The 17,923-nt window shown below is 29.5% G+C and overlaps 18 non-coding genes across 18 annotated transcripts; all 18 read left to right on the top strand.

Annotated features, from left to right (window-relative positions):
- The first annotated feature begins 729 nt into the window (after positions 1-729).
- On the top strand, positions 730-802 carry TRNAT-CGU (transfer RNA threonine (anticodon CGU)). The gene has a single exon. It is a non-coding gene; the product is annotated as a tRNA-Thr (tRNA).
- Positions 803-2,256: 1,454 nt separating this feature from the next.
- Positions 2,257-2,330, top strand: TRNAT-AGU (transfer RNA threonine (anticodon AGU)). Its single transcript has one exon. It is a non-coding gene; the product is annotated as a tRNA-Thr (tRNA).
- A 438-nt stretch (positions 2,331-2,768) lies between these two features.
- TRNAT-AGU (transfer RNA threonine (anticodon AGU)) lies at positions 2,769-2,841 on the top strand. The gene has a single exon. It is a non-coding gene; the product is annotated as a tRNA-Thr (tRNA).
- Positions 2,842-3,785: 944 nt separating this feature from the next.
- On the top strand, positions 3,786-3,859 carry TRNAT-AGU (transfer RNA threonine (anticodon AGU)). Its single transcript has one exon. It is a non-coding gene; the product is annotated as a tRNA-Thr (tRNA).
- A 1,458-nt stretch (positions 3,860-5,317) lies between these two features.
- Positions 5,318-5,390, top strand: TRNAT-AGU (transfer RNA threonine (anticodon AGU)). Its single transcript has one exon. It is a non-coding gene; the product is annotated as a tRNA-Thr (tRNA).
- Positions 5,391-5,827: 437 nt separating this feature from the next.
- On the top strand, positions 5,828-5,900 carry TRNAT-AGU (transfer RNA threonine (anticodon AGU)). Its single transcript has one exon. It is a non-coding gene; the product is annotated as a tRNA-Thr (tRNA).
- Positions 5,901-6,844: 944 nt separating this feature from the next.
- TRNAT-AGU (transfer RNA threonine (anticodon AGU)) lies at positions 6,845-6,918 on the top strand. The gene has a single exon. It is a non-coding gene; the product is annotated as a tRNA-Thr (tRNA).
- A 1,458-nt stretch (positions 6,919-8,376) lies between these two features.
- On the top strand, positions 8,377-8,449 carry TRNAT-AGU (transfer RNA threonine (anticodon AGU)). The gene has a single exon. It is a non-coding gene; the product is annotated as a tRNA-Thr (tRNA).
- A 437-nt stretch (positions 8,450-8,886) lies between these two features.
- Positions 8,887-8,959, top strand: TRNAT-CGU (transfer RNA threonine (anticodon CGU)). The gene has a single exon. It is a non-coding gene; the product is annotated as a tRNA-Thr (tRNA).
- A 434-nt stretch (positions 8,960-9,393) lies between these two features.
- TRNAT-AGU (transfer RNA threonine (anticodon AGU)) lies at positions 9,394-9,467 on the top strand. Its single transcript has one exon. It is a non-coding gene; the product is annotated as a tRNA-Thr (tRNA).
- A 947-nt stretch (positions 9,468-10,414) lies between these two features.
- TRNAT-AGU (transfer RNA threonine (anticodon AGU)) lies at positions 10,415-10,488 on the top strand. The gene has a single exon. It is a non-coding gene; the product is annotated as a tRNA-Thr (tRNA).
- A 944-nt stretch (positions 10,489-11,432) lies between these two features.
- On the top strand, positions 11,433-11,506 carry TRNAT-AGU (transfer RNA threonine (anticodon AGU)). Its single transcript has one exon. It is a non-coding gene; the product is annotated as a tRNA-Thr (tRNA).
- Positions 11,507-11,944: 438 nt separating this feature from the next.
- Positions 11,945-12,017, top strand: TRNAT-AGU (transfer RNA threonine (anticodon AGU)). The gene has a single exon. It is a non-coding gene; the product is annotated as a tRNA-Thr (tRNA).
- A 944-nt stretch (positions 12,018-12,961) lies between these two features.
- On the top strand, positions 12,962-13,035 carry TRNAT-AGU (transfer RNA threonine (anticodon AGU)). Its single transcript has one exon. It is a non-coding gene; the product is annotated as a tRNA-Thr (tRNA).
- A 1,458-nt stretch (positions 13,036-14,493) lies between these two features.
- Positions 14,494-14,566, top strand: TRNAT-AGU (transfer RNA threonine (anticodon AGU)). The gene has a single exon. It is a non-coding gene; the product is annotated as a tRNA-Thr (tRNA).
- Positions 14,567-15,003: 437 nt separating this feature from the next.
- On the top strand, positions 15,004-15,076 carry TRNAT-AGU (transfer RNA threonine (anticodon AGU)). Its single transcript has one exon. It is a non-coding gene; the product is annotated as a tRNA-Thr (tRNA).
- A 944-nt stretch (positions 15,077-16,020) lies between these two features.
- On the top strand, positions 16,021-16,094 carry TRNAT-AGU (transfer RNA threonine (anticodon AGU)). The gene has a single exon. It is a non-coding gene; the product is annotated as a tRNA-Thr (tRNA).
- Positions 16,095-17,552: 1,458 nt separating this feature from the next.
- TRNAT-AGU (transfer RNA threonine (anticodon AGU)) lies at positions 17,553-17,625 on the top strand. The gene has a single exon. It is a non-coding gene; the product is annotated as a tRNA-Thr (tRNA).
- The last annotated feature ends 298 nt before the right edge of the window (positions 17,626-17,923 follow it).

Here is a 17,923-nt window from a genome sequence, read left to right as displayed (position 1 = left end):
TTCAACTAATCCATTTTTCAGCAAGGTATATTTTAAAATGATATGAATAGGGTAAACTTCAAATTAGAGAGGTGTTTTTGAATAAGTGAAGAGTCTTCATTCATCTTAAGTGTTTGAGTAGAGAAGTGTGTGAACTTAGAAAAGAATATGAAAGTGAAAATGCAAAATATTCTCTTCAACACCATAAAGAAAAGTGTTTCAAAATTAAGAATCAAGTGGGTGCTGTGGCTTAGCAGGTTAAAGCGACTGTCTAGTAAACAGGAAATCGTGAGTTCAACTCTCAGCAGTGCCTTGCTTTTCTCATTGTTATATAACAAATCATTTTCATTAAGTCTTATTCCGATACAATTAAAATATAAAAGTCTGATTCATCTTACTGTTAAACAGATCATCTTAAACCTTATAAAAACCCAAGTATTTCCAAGATAATAGAATGAATACTGTTATTGCAAAATGAAAAAAATACATATCTATGAGAAAGAAGTAGATGACATTTCTACCTAGATTTGAGCAATATTAATACCTTCATGAAAAAAATTTGTAAAGAATTCAAGAAATGAAATTGGGTTTTATAAGAGTACTTGTTTATTAAAACATATTAATCCTTGCGTAGTGATTGAGTATCTTTTCGTGTTTACGATTATAATACATATAAAGAAGAATTTTTAGCAGAAAACACATTTTTATCATCAACAATAAATTATTTATGCATGTTTTACTATTAGCGTTGGTGCTGTGGTTTAGTGGTTAAAGCGCCTGTCTCGTAAACAGGAAATCCTGAGTTCAAATCTCAGCAGCATCTAGCTGTTTTCTCCATGCTTTCCGAATAATTTTCATCAAACACGTGTTGAATACAATTTAAGAATAAACATCTGTTTCTATGAACTTTAGAATAAGTTATCTTAAAAATTAAATAAAATGAATGGTATTGTGAAGATTTTTGTAGGAATGCATTGACTGAAATAGGGAAAAGAAAATGACAAAGAACAAGATAGAGGTGAATGATCACTCTATTTTTGAATTCAACTAATCCATTCTTCAGCAAGGTATATTTTAAAATGATATGAATAGAGGTAAACTTCAAATTAGAGAGGTGTTTTTGAATAAGTGAAGAGTCTTCATTCATCCTAAGTGTTTGAGTAGAGAAGTGTGTGAACTTAGAAAAGAATATGAAAGTGAAAAAGCAATATGCTCTTGAACACCATAATGAAAAGTGTTTCAAAATTAAGAATCAAGTGGGGGCTTTGGCTTAGCTGGTTAAAGCGCCTGTCTAGTAAACAGGAGATCCTGAGTTCAACTCTCAGGAGTGCCTTGTTTTTCTCATTGTTATATAACAAATCATTTTCATTAGGTCTTATTCAGATACAATTAAAATATAAAAGTCTGATTCATCTTACTATTGAACAGATCATCTTAAACCTTATAAAAACCCAAGTATTTTCAAGATTATAGAATGAATAATGTTATTGCAAAATGAAAAAAGTACATATCTATGAGAAAGACGTAGATGAAATTTCTACCTAGATTTGAGCAATATTAATACCTTCATGAAAAAAATTGTAAAGAATTCAAGAAATAAAATTGGATTTTATAAGAGTACCTGTTTATTAAAACATATTAATCCTTGCGTATTGATTGAGTATCTTTTCGTGTTTAAGATAACAATACATATAAAGAAGAATTTATAGCAGGAAACACATTTTCATCATCAACAATAAATTATTTATGCATTTTTTATTATTAACATTGGTGCTGTGGGTTAGTGGTTAAAGCGCCTGACTCGTAAACAGGAAATCCTGAGTTTAAATCTCAGCAGCACCTAACTGTTTTCTCCATGCTTTCCGAATAATTTTCATCAAACAAGTGTTGAATACAATTTAAGAATAAACATCTGGTTCTTTGAACTTTAGAATACGTTATCTTAAAAATTAAATAAAATGCTTGGTATTGTGAAGATTTTTGTAGGAATGCATTCACTGAAGTAGGGAAAAGAAAATGGCAAAGAACAAGATAGAGGTGAATGATCACTCTATTGTTGAATTCAACTAATCCATTCTTCAGCAAGGTATAGTTTAAAATGATATGAATAGGGTAAACTTCAAATCAGAGAGGTGTTTTTGAATAAGTGAAGAGTCTTCATTCATCTTTAGTGTTTGAGTAGAGAAGTGTGTGAACTTAGAAAAGAATATCAAAGTAAAAAAGCAATATTCTCTTGAACACCATAAAGAAAAGTGTTTCAAAATTAAGAATCAAGTGGGCGCTGTGGCTTAGCTAGTTAAAGCGCCTGTCTAGTAAACAGGAGATCCTGAGTTCAACTCTCAGCAGTGCCTTGCTTTTCTCATTGTTATATAACAAATCATTTTCATTAGGTCTTATTCCGATACAATTAAAATATAAAAGTCTGATTCATCTTACTGTTGAAAAGATCATCTTAAACCTTATAAAAACCCAAGTATTTTCAAGATTATAGAATGAATACTGTTATTGCAAAATGAAAAAAACTACATATCTATGAGAAAGACGTAGATGAAATTTCTACCTAGATTTGAGCAATATTAATACCTTCATGAAACAAAATTGTAAAGAATTCAAGGAATGAAATTGGGTTTTATAAGAGTACCTGTTTATTAAAACATATTAATCCTTGCGTAGTGATTGAGTATCTTTTCGTGTTTAAGATTACTATACATATATAGAAGAATTTGTAGCAGAAAACAAATTTTCATCATCAACAATAAATTATTTATGAGTTTTACACAAGTAATGTTGGTGCTGTGGCTTAGTGGTTAAAGCGCCAGTCTAGTAAACAGGAGATCCTGAGTTCAACTCTCAGCAGCGCCTTGCTTTTCTCATTGTTATATAACAAATCATTTTCATTAGGTCTTATTCCGATACAATTAAAATATAAAAGTCTGATTCATCTTACTGTTGAAAAGATCATCTTAAACCTTATAAAACCCCAAGTATTTTCAAGATTATAGAATGAATACTGTTATTGCAAAATGAAAAATCTACATATCTATGAGAAAGACGTAGATGAAATTTCTACCTAGATTTGAGCAATATTAATAACTTCATGAAACAAAATTGTAAAGAATTCAAGAAATGAAATTGGGTTTTATAAGAGTACCTGTTTATTAAAACATATTAATCCTTGCGTAGTGATTGAGTATCTTTTTGTGTTTAAGATTACAATACATATCAAGAAGAATTTATAGCAGGAAACACATTTTCATCATCAACAATAAATAATGTATGCATTTTTTATTATTAACATTGGTACTGTGGCTTAGTGGTTAAAGCGCCTGACTCGTAAGCAGGAAATCCTGAGTTCAAATCTCAGCAGCACCTAACTGTTTTCTCCATGTTTCCCGAATAATTTTCATCAAACAAGTGTTGAATACAATTTAAGAATAAACATCTGGTTCTTTGAACTTTAGAATACGTTATCTTAAAAATAAATAAAATGCTTGGTATTGTGAAGATTTTTGTAGGAATGCATTCACTGAAATAGGGAAAAGAAAATGGCAAAGAACAAGATAGAGGTGAATGATCACTCTATTGTTGAATTCAACTAATCCATTCTTCAGCAAGGTATAGTTTAAAATGATATGAATAGGGTAAACTTCAAATTAGAGAGGTGTTTTTGAATAAGTGAAGAGTCTTCATTCATCTTTAGTGTTTGAGTAGAGAAGTGTGTGAACTTAGAAAAGAATATCAAAGTAAAAAAGCAATATTCTCTTGAACACCATAAAGAAAAGTGTTTCAAAATTAAGAATCAAGTGGGCGCTGTGGCTTAGCTAGTTAAAGCGCCTGTCTAGTAAACAGGAGATCCTGAGTTCAAATCTCAGCAGTGCCTTGCTTTTCTCATTGTTATATAACAAATCATTTTCATTAGGTCTTATTCCGATACAATTAAAATATAAAAGTCTGATTCATCTTACTGTTGAAAAGATCATCTTAAACCTTATAAAAACCCAAGTATTTTCAAGATTATAGAATGAATACTGTTATTGCAAAATGAAAAAAACGATATATCTATGAGAAAGACGTAGATGAAATTTCTACCGAGATTTGAGCAATATTAATACCTTCATGAAACAAAATTGTAAAGAATTCAAGAAATGAAATTGGGTTTTATAAGAGTACCTGTTTATTAAAACATATTAATCCTTGCGTATTGATTGAGTATCTTTTCGTGTTTAAGATTACAATACATATATAGAAGAATTTATAGCAGAAAACACATTTTCATCATCAATAATAAATTATTTATGCATTTTTTACTATTAACATTGGTGCTGTGGCTTAGTGGTTAAAGCGCCTGTCTCGTAAATAGGAAATCCTGAGTTCAAATTTCAGCAGCACCTAACTGTTTTCTCCATGCTTTCCGAATAATTTTCATTAAACAAGTGTTGAATACAATTTAAGAATAAACATCTGGTTCTATGAACTTTAGAATAAGTTATCTTAAAAATTAAATAAAATGCTTGGTATTGTGAAGATTTTTGTAGGAATGCATTGACTGAAATAGGGAAAAGAAAATGACAAAGAACAAGATAGAGGTGAATGATCACTCTATTGTTGAATTCAACTAATCCATTCTTCAGCAAGGTATATTTTAAAATGATATGAATAGAGGTAAACTTCAAATTAGAGAGGTGTTTTTGAAAAAGTGAAGAGTCTTCATTCATCTTTAGTGTTTGAGTAGAAAAGTGTGTGAACTTAGAAAAGAATATGAAAGTGAAAAAGCAATATTCTCTTGAACACCATAAAGAAAAGTGTTTCAAAATTAAGAATCAAGTGGGTGCTTTGGCTTAGCTGGTTAAAGCGCCTGTCTAGTAAACAGGAGATCCTGAGTTCAAATCTCAGCAGTGCCTTGCTTTTCTCATTGTTATATAACAAATCATTTTCATTAGGTCTTATTCCGATACAAATAAAATATAAAAGTCTGATTCATCTTACTGTTGAACAGATCATCTTAAACCTTATAAAAACCCAAGTATTTTCAAGATTATAGAATGAATACTGTTATTGCAAAATGAAAAAAATACATATCTATGAGAAAGAAGTAGATGAAATTTCTACCTAGATTTGAGCAATATTAATACCTTCATGAAAAAAAATTGTAAAGAATTCAAGAAATGAAATTAGGTTTTATAAGAGTACCTGTTTATTAAAACATATTAATCCTTGCGTAGTGATTGAGTATCTTTTCGTGTTTAAGATTACTATACATATATAGAAGAATTTGTAGCAGAAAACAAATTTTCATCATCAACAATAAATTATTTATGAGTTTTTGACTAGTAATGTAGGTGCTGTGGCTTAGTGGTTAAAGCACCTGTCTAGTAAACAGGAGATCCTGAGTTCAACTCTCAGCAGCGCCTTGCTTTTCTCATTGTTATATAACAAATCATTTTCATTAGGTCTTATTCCGATACAATCAAAATATAAAAGTCTGATTCATCTTACTGTTGAAAAGATCATCTTAAACCTTATAAAAACCCAAGTATTTTCAAGATTATAGAATGAATACTGTTATTGCAAAATGAAAAAAATACATATCTATGAGAAAGAAGTAGATGAAATTTCTACCTAGATTTGAGCAATATTAATACCTTCATGAAAAAAAATTGTAAAGAATTCAAGAAATGAAATTAGGTTTTATAAGAGTACCTGTTTATTAAAACATATTAATCCTTGCGTAGTGATTGAGTATCTTTTCGTGTTTAAGATTACTATACATATATAGAAGAATTTGTAGCAGAAAACAAATTTTCATCATCAACAATAAATTATTTATGAGTTTTTTACTAGTAATGTAGGTGCTGTGGCTTAGTGGTTAAAGCACCTGTCTAGTAAACAGGAGATCCTGAGTTCAACTCTCAGCAGCGCCTTGCTTTTCTCATTGTTATATAACAAATCATTTTCATTAGGTCTTATTCCGATACAATCAAAATATAAAAGTCTGATTCATCTTACTGTTGAAAAGATCATCTTAAACCTTATAAAACCCCAAGTATTTTCAAGATTATAGAATGAATACTGTTATTGCAAAATGAAAAATCTACATATCTATGAGATAGACGTAGATGAAATTTCTACCTAGATTTGAGCAATATTAATAACTTCATGAAACAAAATTGTAAAGAATTCAAGAAATGAAATTGGGTTTTATAAGAGTACCTGTTTATTAAAACATATTAATCCTTGCGTAGTGATTGAGTATCTTTTTGTGTTTAAGATTACAATACATATCAAGAAGAATTTATAGCAGGAAACACATTTTCATCATCAACAATAAATAATGTATGCATTTTTTATTATTAACATTGGTACTGTGGCTTAGTGGTTAAAGCGCCTGACTCGTAAGCAGGAAATCCTGAGTTCAAATCTCAGCAGCACCTAACTGTTTTCTCCATGTTTCCCGAATAATTTTCATCAAACAAGTGTTGAATACAATTTAAGAATAAACATCTGGTTCTTTGAACTTTAGAATACGTTATCTTAAAAATAAATAAAATGCTTGGTATTGTGAAGATTTTTGTAGGAATGCATTCACTGAAATAGGGAAAAGAAAATGGCAAAGAACAAGATAGAGGTGAATGATCACTCTATTGTTGAATTCAACTAATCCATTCTTCAGCAAGGTATAGTTTAAAATGATATGAATAGGGTAAACTTCAAATTAGAGAGGTGTTTTTGAATAAGTGAAGAGTCTTCATTCATCTTTAGTGTTTGAGTAGAGAAGTGTGTGAACTTAGAAAAGAATATCAAAGTAAAAAAGCAATATTCTCTTGAACACCATAAAGAAAAGTGTTTCAAAATTAAGAATCAAGTGGGCGCTGTGGCTTAGCTAGTTAAAGCGCCTGTCTAGTAAACAGGAGATCCTGAGTTCAACTCTCAGCAGTGCCTTGCTTTTCTCATTGTTATATAACAAATCATTTTCATTAGGTCTTATTCCGATACAATTAAAATATAAAAGTCTGATTCATCTTACTGTTGAAAAGATCATCTTAAACCTTATAAAAACCCAAGTATTTTCAAGATTATAGAATGAATACTGTTATTGCAAAATGAAAAAAACGATATATCTATGAGAAAGACGTAGATGAAATTTCTACCGAGATTTGAGCAATATTAATACCTTCATGAAACAAAATTGTAAAGAATTCAAGAAATGAAATTGGGTTTTATAAGAGTACCTGTTTATTAAAACATATTAATCCTTGCGTATTGATTGAGTATCTTTTCGTGTTTAAGATTACAATACATATATAGAAGAATTTATAGCAGAAAACACATTTTCATCATCAATAATAAATTATTTATGCATTTTTTACTATTAACATTGGTGCTGTGGCTTAGTGGTTAAAGCGCCTGTCTCGTAAATAGGAAATCCTGAGTTCAAATTTCAGCAGCACCTAACTGTTTTCTCCATGCTTTCCGAATAATTTTCATTAAACAAGTGTTGAATACAATTTAAGAATAAACATCTGGTTCTATGAACTTTAGAATAAGTTATCTTAAAAATTAAATAAAATGCTTGGTATTGTGAAGATTTTTGTAGGAATGCATTGACTGAAATAGGGAAAAGAAAATGACAAAGAACAAGATAGAGGTGAATGATCACTCTATTGTTGAATTCAACTAATCCATTCTTCAGCAAGGTATATTTTAAAATGATATGAATAGAGGTAAACTTCAAATTAGAGAGGTGTTTTTGAAAAAGTGAAGAGTCTTCATTCATCTTTAGTGTTTGAGTAGAAAAGTGTGTGAACTTAGAAAAGAATATGAAAGTGAAAAAGCAATATTCTCTTGAACACCATAAAGAAAAGTGTTTCAAAATTAAGAATCAAGTGGGTGCTTTGGCTTAGCTGGTTAAAGCGCCTGTCTAGTAAACAGGAGATCCTGAGTTCAAATCTCAGCAGTGCCTTGCTTTTCTCATTGTTATATAACAAATCATTTTCATTAGGTCTTATTCCGATACAATTAAAATATAAAAGTCTGATTCATCTTACTGTTGAACAGATCATCTTAAACCTTATAAAAACCCAAGTATTTTCAAGATTATAGAATGAATACTGTTATTGCAAAATGAAAAAAATACATATCTATGAGAAAGAAGTAGATGAAATTTCTACCTAGATTTGAGCAATATTAATACCTTCATGAAAAAAAATTGTAAAGAATTCAAGAAATGAAATTAGGTTTTATAAGAGTACCTGTTTATTAAAACATATTAATCCTTTCGTAGTGATTGAGTATCTTTTCGTGTTTAAGATTACTATACATATATAGAAGAATTTGTAGCAGAAAACAAATTTTCATCATCAACAATAAATTATTTATGAGTTTTTTACTAGTAATGTAGGTGCTGTGGCTTAGTGGTTAAAGCACCTGTCTAGTAAACAGGAGATCCTGAGTTCAACTCTCAGCAGCGCCTTGCTTTTCTCATTGTTATATAACAAATCATTTTCATTAGGTCTTATTCCGATACAATCAAAATATAAAAGTCTGATTCATCTTACTGTTGAAAAGATCATCTTAAACCTTATAAAACCCCAAGTATTTTCAAGATTATAGAATGAATACTGTTATTGCAAAATGAAAAATCTACATATCTATGAGATAGACGTAGATGAAATTTCTACCTAGATTTGAGCAATATTAATAACTTCATGAAACAAAATTGTAAAGAATTCAAGAAATGAAATTGGGTTTTATAAGAGTACCTGTTTATTAAAACATATTAATCCTTGCGTAGTGATTGAGTATCTTTTCGTGTTTAAGATTACAATACATATAAAGAAGAATTTATAGCAGGAAACACATTTTCATCATCAACAATAAATAATTTATGCATTTTTTATTATTAACATTGGTGCTGTGGCTTAGTGGTTAAAGCGCCTGACTCGTAAGCAGGAAATCCTGAGTTCAAATCTCAGCAGCACCTAACTGTTTTCTCCATGCTTTCTGATTAATTTCCATCAAACAAGTGTTGAATACAATTTAAGAATAAACATCTGGTTCTTTGAACTTTAGAATACGTTATCTTAAAAATAAATAAAATGCTTGGTATTGTGAAGATTTTTGTAGGAATGCATTCACTGAAATAGGGAAAAGAAAATGGCAAAGAACAAGATAGAGGTGAATGATCACTCTATTGTTGAATTCAACTAATCCATTCTTCAGCAAGGTATATTTTAAAATAATATGAATAGGGTAAACTTCAAATTAGAGAGGTGTTTTTGAATAAGTGAAGAGTCTTCATTCATCTTAAGTGTTTGAGTAGAGAAGTTTGTGAACTTAGAAAAGAATATGAAAGTGAAAAAGCAATCTTCTCTTGAACACCATAAAGAAAAGTGTTTCAAAATTAAGAATCAAGTGGGTGCTGTGGCTTAGCTGGTTAAAGCGCCTGTCTAGTAAACAGGAGATCCTGAGTTCAACTCTCAGCAGTGCCTTGCTTTTCTCATTGTTATATAACAAATCATTTTCATTAGGTCTTATTCCGATACAATTAAAATATAAAAGTCTGATTCATCTTACTGTTGAAAAGATCATCTTAAACCTTATAAAAAGCCCAAGTATTTTCAAGATTATAGAATGAATACTGTTATTGCAAAATAAAAAAAACTATATATCTATGAGAAAGACGTAGATGAAATTTCTACCTAGATTTGAGCAATATTAATACCTTCATGAAACAAAATTGTAAAGAATTCAAGAAATGAAATTGGGTTTTATAAGAGTACCTGTTTATTAAAACATATTAATCCTTGCGTATTGATTGAGTATCTTTTTGTGTTTAAGATTACAATACATATAAAGCAGAATTTATAGCAGAAAACACATTTTCATCATCAATAATAAATTATTTATGCATTTTTTACTATTAACGTTGGTGCTGTGGCTTAGTGGTTAAAGCGCCTGTCTCGTAAATAGGAAATCCTGAGTTCAAATTTCAGCAGCACCTAACTGCTTTCTCCATGCTTTCCGAATAATTTTCATTAAACAAGTGTTGAATACAATTTAAGAATAAACATCTGGTTCTATGAACTTTAGAATAAGTTATCTTAAAAATTAAATAAAATGATTGGTATTGTGAAGATTTTTGTAGGAATGCATTGACTGAAATAGGGAAAAGAAAATGACAAAGAACAAGATAGAGGTGAATGATCACTCTATTGTTGAATTCAACTAATCCATTCTTCAGCAAGGTATAGTTTAAAATGATATGAATAGGGTAAATTTCAAATTAGAGAGGTATTTTTGAATAAATGAAGAGTCTTCATTCATCTTAGGGGTTTGAGTAGAGAAGTGTGTGAACTTAGAAAAGAATATGAAGGTGAAAAAGCAATATTCTCTTGAACACCATAAAGAAAAGTGTTTCAAAATTAAGAATCAAGTGGGTGCTGTGGCTTAGCTGGTTAAAGCGCCTGTCTAGTAAACAGGAGATCCTGAGTTCAACTCTCAGGAGTGCCTTGTTTTTCTCATTGTTATATAACAAATCATTTTCATTAGGTCTTATTCAGATACAATTAAAATATAAAAGTCTGATTCATCTTACTATTGAACAGATCATCTTAAACCTTATAAAAACCCAAGTATTTTCAAGATTATAGAATGAATAATGTTATTGCAAAATGAAAAAAGTACATATCTATGAGAAAGACGTAGATGAAATTTCTACCTAGATTTGAGCAATATTAATACCTTCATGAAAAAAATTGTAAAGAATTCAAGAAATGAAATTGGATTTTATAAGAGTACCTGTTTATTAAAACATATTAATCCTTGCGTATTGATTGAGTATCTTTTCGTGTTTAAGATAACAATACATATAAAGAAGAATTTATAGCAGGAAACACATTTTCATCATCAACAATAAATTATTTATGCATTTTTTATTATTAACATTGGTGCTGTGGGTTAGTGGTTAAAGCGCCTGACTCGTAAACAGGAAATCCTGAGTTTAAATCTCAGCAGCACCTAACTGTTTTCTCCATGCTTTCCGAATAATTTTCATCAAACAAGTGTTGAATACAATTTAAGAATAAACATCTGGTTCTTTGAACTTTAGAATACGTTATCTTAAAAATTAAATAAAATGCTTGGTATTGTGAAGATTTTTGTAGGAATGCATTCACTGAAGTAGGGAAAAGAAAATGGCAAAGAACAAGATAGAGGTGAATGATCACTCTATTGTTGAATTCAACTAATCCATTCTTCAGCAAGGTATAGTTTAAAATGATATGAATAGGGTAAACTTCAAATCAGAGAGGTGTTTTTGAATAAGTGAAGAGTCTTCATTCATCTTTAGTGTTTGAGTAGAGAAGTGTGTGAACTTAGAAAAGAATATCAAAGTAAAAAAGCAATATTCTCTTGAACACCATAAAGAAAAGTGTTTCAAAATTAAGAATCAAGTGGGCGCTGTGGCTTAGCTAGTTAAAGCGCCTGTCTAGTAAACAGGAGATCCTGAGTTCAACTCTCAGCAGTGCCTTGCTTTTCTCATTGTTATATAACAAATCATTTTCATTAGGTCTTATTCCGATACAATTAAAATATAAAAGTCTGATTCATCTTACTGTTGAAAAGATCATCTTAAACCTTATAAAAACCCAAGTATTTTCAAGATTATAGAATGAATACTGTTATTGCAAAATGAAAAAAACTACATATCTATGAGAAAGACGTAGATGAAATTTCTACCTAGATTTGAGCAATATTAATACCTTCATGAAACAAAATTGTAAAGAATTCAAGGAATGAAATTGGGTTTTATAAGAGTACCTGTTTATTAAAACATATTAATCCTTGCGTAGTGATTGAGTATCTTTTCGTGTTTAAGATTACTATACATATATAGAAGAATTTGTAGCAGAAAACAAATTTTCATCATCAACAATAAATTATTTATGAGTTTTACACAAGTAATGTTGGTGCTGTGGCTTAGTGGTTAAAGCGCCAGTCTAGTAAACAGGAGATCCTGAGTTCAACTCTCAGCAGCGCCTTGCTTTTCTCATTGTTATATAACAAATCATTTTCATTAGGTCTTATTCCGATACAATTAAAATATAAAAGTCTGATTCATCTTACTGTTGAAAAGATCATCTTAAACCTTATAAAACCCCAAGTATTTTCAAGATTATAGAATGAATACTGTTATTGCAAAATGAAAAATCTACATATCTATGAGAAAGACGTAGATGAAATTTCTACCTAGATTTGAGCAATATTAATAACTTCATGAAACAAAATTGTAAAGAATTCAAGAAATGAAATTGGGTTTTATAAGAGTACCTGTTTATTAAAACATATTAATCCTTGCGTAGTGATTGAGTATCTTTTTGTGTTTAAGATTACAATACATATCAAGAAGAATTTATAGCAGGAAACACATTTTCATCATCAACAATAAATAATGTATGCATTTTTTATTATTAACATTGGTACTGTGGCTTAGTGGTTAAAGCGCCTGACTCGTAAGCAGGAAATCCTGAGTTCAAATCTCAGCAGCACCTAACTGTTTTCTCCATGTTTCCCGAATAATTTTCATCAAACAAGTGTTGAATACAATTTAAGAATAAACATCTGGTTCTTTGAACTTTAGAATACGTTATCTTAAAAATAAATAAAATGCTTGGTATTGTGAAGATTTTTGTAGGAATGCATTCACTGAAATAGGGAAAAGAAAATGGCAAAGAACAAGATAGAGGTGAATGATCACTCTATTGTTGAATTCAACTAATCCATTCTTCAGCAAGGTATAGTTTAAAATGATATGAATAGGGTAAACTTCAAATTAGAGAGGTGTTTTTGAATAAGTGAAGAGTCTTCATTCATCTTTAGTGTTTGAGTAGAGAAGTGTGTGAACTTAGAAAAGAATATCAAAGTAAAAAAGCAATATTCTCTTGAACACCATAAAGAAAAGTGTTTCAAAATTAAGAATCAAGTGGGCGCTGTGGCTTAGCTAGTTAAAGCGCCTGTCTAGTAAACAGGAGATCCTGAGTTCAAATCTCAGCAGTGCCTTGCTTTTCTCATTGTTATATAACAAATCATTTTCATTAGGTCTTATTCCGATACAATTAAAATATAAAAGTCTGATTCATCTTACTGTTGAAAAGATCATCTTAAACCTTATAAAAACCCAAGTATTTTCAAGATTATAGAATGAATACTGTTATTGCAAAATGAAAAAAACGATATATCTATGAGAAAGACGTAGATGAAATTTCTACCGAGATTTGAGCAATATTAATACCTTCATGAAACAAAATTGTAAAGAATTCAAGAAATGAAATTGGGTTTTATAAGAGTACCTGTTTATTAAAACATATTAATCCTTGCGTATTGATTGAGTATCTTTTCGTGTTTAAGATTACAATACATATATAGAAGAATTTATAGCAGAAAACACATTTTCATCATCAATAATAAATTATTTATGCATTTTTTACTATTAACATTGGTGCTGTGGCTTAGTGGTTAAAGCGCCTGTCTCGTAAATAGGAAATCCTGAGTTCAAATTTCAGCAGCACCTAACTGTTTTCTCCATGCTTTCCGAATAATTTTCATTAAACAAGTGTTGAATACAATTTAAGAATAAACATCTGGTTCTATGAACTTTAGAATAAGTTATCTTAAAAATTAAATAAAATGCTTGGTATTGTGAAGATTTTTGTAGGAATGCATTGACTGAAATAGGGAAAAGAAAATGACAAAGAACAAGATAGAGGTGAATGATCACTCTATTGTTGAATTCAACTAATCCATTCTTCAGCAAGGTATATTTTAAAATGATATGAATAGAGGTAAACTTCAAATTAGAGAGGTGTTTTTGAAAAAGTGAAGAGTCTTCATTCATCTTTAGTGTTTGAGTAGAAAAGTGTGTGAACTTAGAAAAGAATATGAAAGTGAAAAAGCAATATTCTCTTGAACACCATAAAGAAAAGTGTTTCAAAATTAAGAATCAAGTGGGTGCTTTGGCTTAGCTGGTTAAAGCGCCTGTCTAGTAAACAGGAGATCCTGAGTTCAAATCTCAGCAGTGCCTTGCTTTTCTCATTGTTATATAACAAATCATTTTCATTAGGTCTTATTCCGATACAAATAAAATATAAAAGTCTGATTCATCTTACTGTTGAACAGATCATCTTAAACCTTATAAAAACCCAAGTATTTTCAAGATTATAGAATGAATACTGTTATTGCAAAATGAAAAAAATACATATCTATGAGAAAGAAGTAGATGAAATTTCTACCTAGATTTGAGCAATATTAATACCTTCATGAAAAAAAATTGTAAAGAATTCAAGAAATGAAATTAGGTTTTATAAGAGTACCTGTTTATTAAAACATATTAATCCTTGCGTAGTGATTGAGTATCTTTTCGTGTTTAAGATTACTATACATATATAGAAGAATTTGTAGCAGAAAACAAATTTTCATCATCAACAATAAATTATTTATGAGTTTTTTACTAGTAATGTAGGTGCTGTGGCTTAGTGGTTAAAGCACCTGTCTAGTAAACAGGAGATCCTGAGTTCAACTCTCAGCAGCGCCTTGCTTTTCTCATTGTTATATAACAAATCATTTTCATTAGGTCTTATTCCGATACAATCAAAATATAAAAGTCTGATTCATCTTACTGTTGAAAAGATCATCTTAAACCTTATAAAAACCCAAGTATTTTCAAGATTATAGAATGAATACTGTTATTGCAAAATGAAAAAAATACATATCTATGAGAAAGAAGTAGATGAAATTTCTACCTAGATTTGAGCAATATTAATACCTTCATGAAAAAAAATTGTAAAGAATTCAAGAAATGAAATTAGGTTTTATAAGAGTACCTGTTTATTAAAACATATTAATCCTTGCGTAGTGATTGAGTATCTTTTCGTGTTTAAGATTACTATACATATATAGAAGAATTTGTAGCAGAAAACAAATTTTCATCATCAACAATAAATTATTTATGAGTTTTTTACTAGTAATGTAGGTGCTGTGGCTTAGTGGTTAAAGCACCTGTCTAGTAAACAGGAGATCCTGAGTTCAACTCTCAGCAGCGCCTTGCTTTTCTCATTGTTATATAACAAATCATTTTCATTAGGTCTTATTCCGATACAATCAAAATATAAAAGTCTGATTCATCTTACTGTTGAAAAGATCATCTTAAACCTTATAAAACCCCAAGTATTTTCAAGATTATAGAATGAATACTGTTATTGCAAAATGAAAAATCTACATATCTATGAGATAGACGTAGATGAAATTTCTACCTAGATTTGAGCAATATTAATAACTTCATGAAACAAAATTGTAAAGAATTCAAGAAATGAAATTGGGTTTTATAAGAGTACCTGTTTATTAAAACATATTAATCCTTGCGTAGTGATTGAGTATCTTTTTGTGTTTAAGATTACAATACATATCAAGAAGAATTTATAGCAGGAAACACATTTTCATCATCAACAATAAATAATGTATGCATTTTTTATTATTAACATTGGTACTGTGGCTTAGTGGTTAAAGCGCCTGACTCGTAAGCAGGAAATCCTGAGTTCAAATCTCAGCAGCACCTAACTGTTTTCTCCATGTTTCCCGAATAATTTTCATCAAACAAGTGTTGAATACAATTTAAGAATAAACATCTGGTTCTTTGAACTTTAGAATACGTTTTCTTAAAAATAAATAAAATGCTTGGTATTGTGAAGATTTTTGTAGGAATGCATTCACTGAAATAGGGAAAAGAAAATGGCAAAGAACAAGATAGAGGTGAATGATCACTCTATTGTTGAATTCAACTAATCCATTCTTCAGCAAGGTATAGTTTAAAATGATATGAATAGGGTAAACTTCAAATTAGAGAGGTGTTTTTGAATAAGTGAAGAGTCTTCATTCATCTTTAGTGTTTGAGTAGAGAAGTGTGTGAACTTAGAAAAGAATATCAAAGTAAAAAAGCAATATTCTCTTGAACACCATAAAGAAAAGTGTTTCAAAATTAAGAATCAAGTGGGCGCTGTGGCTTAGCTAGTTAAAGCGCCTGTCTAGTAAACAGGAGATCCTGAGTTCAACTCTCAGCAGTGCCTTGCTTTTCTCATTGTTATATAACAAATCATTTTCATTAGGTCTTATTCCGATACAATTAAAATATAAAAGTCTGATTCATCTTACTGTTGAAAAGATCATCTTAAACCTTATAAAAACCCAAGTATTTTCAAGATTATAGAATGAATACTGTTATTGCAAAATGAAAAAAACGATATATCTATGAGAAAGACGTAGATGAAATTTCTACCGAGATTTGAGCAATATTAATACCTTCATGAAACAAAATTGTAAAGAATTCAAGAAATGAAATTGGGTTTTATAAGAGTACCTGTTTATTAAAACATATTAATCCTTGCGTATTGATTGAGTATCTTTTCGTGTTTAAGATTACAATACATATATAGAAGAATTTATAGCAGAAAACACATTTTCATCATCAATAATAAATTATTTATGCATTTTTTACTATTAACATTGGTGCTGTGGCTTAGTGGTTAAAGCGCCTGTCTCGTAAATAGGAAATCCTGAGTTCAAATTTCAGCAGCACCTAACTGTTTTCTCCATGCTTTCCGAATAATTTTCATTAAACAAGTGTTGAATACAATTTAAGAATAAACATCTGGTTCTATGAACTTTAGAATAAGTTATCTTAAAAATTAAATAAAATGCTTGGTATTGTGAAGATTTTTGTAGGAATGCATTGACTGAAATAGGGAAAAGAAAATGACAAAGAACAAGATAGAGGTGAATGATCACTCTATTGTTGAATTCAACTAATCCATTCTTCAGCAAGGTATATTTTAAAATGATATGAATAGAGGTAAACTTCAAATTAGAGAGGTGTTTTTGAAAAAGTGAAGAGTCTTCATTCATCTTTAGTGTTTGAGTAGAAAAGTGTGTGAACTTAGAAAAGAATATGAAAGTGAAAAAGCAATATTCTCTTGAACACCATAAAGAAAAGTGTTTCAAAATTAAGAATCAAGTGGGTGCTTTGGCTTAGCTGGTTAAAGCGCCTGTCTAGTAAACAGGAGATCCTGAGTTCAAATCTCAGCAGTGCCTTGCTTTTCTCATTGTTATATAACAAATCATTTTCATTAGGTCTTATTCCGATACAATTAAAATATAAAAGTCTGATTCATCTTACTGTTGAACAGATCATCTTAAACCTTATAAAAACCCAAGTATTTTCAAGATTATAGAATGAATACTGTTATTGCAAAATGAAAAAAATACATATCTATGAGAAAGAAGTAGATGAAATTTCTACCTAGATTTGAGCAATATTAATACCTTCATGAAAAAAAATTGTAAAGAATTCAAGAAATGAAATTAGGTTTTATAAGAGTACCTGTTTATTAAAACATATTAATCCTTTCGTAGTGATTGAGTATCTTTTCGTGTTTAAGATTACTATACATATATAGAAGAATTTGTAGCAGAAAACAAATTTTCATCATCAACAATAAATTATTTATGAGTTTTTTACTAGTAATGTAGGTGCTGTGGCTTAGTGGTTAAAGCACCTGTCTAGTAAACAGGAGATCCTGAGTTCAACTCTCAGCAGCGCCTTGCTTTTCTCATTGTTATATAACAAATCATTTTCATTAGGTCTTATTCCGATACAATCAAAATATAAAAGTCTGATTCATCTTACTGTTGAAAAGATCATCTTAAACCTTATAAAACCCCAAGTATTTTCAAGATTATAGAATGAATACTGTTATTGCAAAATGAAAAATCTACATATCTATGAGATAGACGTAGATGAAATTTCTACCTAGATTTGAGCAATATTAATAACTTCATGAAACAAAATTGTAAAGAATTCAAGAAATGAAATTGGGTTTTATAAGAGTACCTGTTTATT

This window comes from Lissotriton vulgaris, chromosome 12, assembly GCF_964263255.1.
Source record: "Lissotriton vulgaris chromosome 12, aLisVul1.2, whole genome shotgun sequence".
NCBI classification, from domain to species: domain Eukaryota; kingdom Metazoa; phylum Chordata; class Amphibia; order Caudata; family Salamandridae; genus Lissotriton; species Lissotriton vulgaris.
This window is presented reverse-complemented; position numbering and strand designations above follow the sequence as displayed.